Source organism: Musca autumnalis, unplaced genomic scaffold, assembly GCF_047663935.1.
Source record: "Musca autumnalis isolate F117 unplaced genomic scaffold, ASM4766393v1 scaffold_5, whole genome shotgun sequence".
Taxonomy (NCBI): Eukaryota; Metazoa; Arthropoda; class Insecta; order Diptera; family Muscidae; genus Musca; species Musca autumnalis.
Window position 1 is genome coordinate 145,026,556 of NW_027412088.1, and position 1,082 is coordinate 145,027,637.

Here is a 1,082-nt window from a genome sequence, read left to right on the forward strand (position 1 = left end):
TGAGATTTTTTTCCAGTTACCAGAAGTATATCCAAGAAATGAGTTCCAACTTGGCTTATCAACAGCATTTCAAAGTGTTATCTTATCTTCAACACTCTCCACAGGTCTCGAAATCAGGTGCAATATCTAATTTAATCAACAATAAGAGAACGTGCTCGAAATATGTATACTCTTAATATTTGTTGTAAGAGAATTGTAGAGGGGAAAATTAATTGGTCAAATGTGTTGTTTTTGGAATAAAAAGTATGTCAAATTTTGTGAAAATTGAATTCATTCATAATTATAAGCATGCGTTTTGGTTTTGGGGGAGGCATTATGCGAACCATATGTTATAATGAAGACAGATTGTGAAGATTATTCGTACTAATGATCATTTGTACATATATACATATTGTACCACCTGTGCGAAATACATCTCGTGCGTATAAAATTATAAGCCATATGTAGTTTTCGTTCTTGACATTGAAAACATTTTATTGGCAGTGAAACAATTTGTGTCTTACGTCTCCAGATGTTTGTCGATGTTGGAATCTTTAATTTCCTTCCGCAGATTATTATCGGAAGCGGCAAAAAATATTACGAAAACCAACTTTTGGACCAAATCAATTGATCCGCTCGAAAGTTATGTTGTGCTCCAGTCAACAAAACAAGGCTAAATCGATTCCAAATTGTCAGAAACGGATTTCGTTCAAACATACTAGGGGTCTAAAATCCTTATTTTGATGAATCACATTTTTATCGAATCAAAGTGTAGACGAAAGGTTAAGGGCACAAAAAAGAAAAACAAGTAATGTACCGGATTGATCCAAGAAAACATCGCCTCGGCCAGGAGACGCCCTCCCAGCAACATGTAGTGGTATACCAATCTTCATATTTCGACGAGATAAAGCGATTTTGAGATGTGTGTCCGTCCGTCTGTCCATTATAAATTGTAATCAAACTCCAGGCCGCAATTATATACCGATCGTCACGAAATTTTGTATGGAGGTCGAGTTCAGACCAGAATAGATCCCTATTTGTATTGGTGATGATCGTGAACTATTTAGCGGGTGAAATGGACCAAAAACATAATATTTATCCTA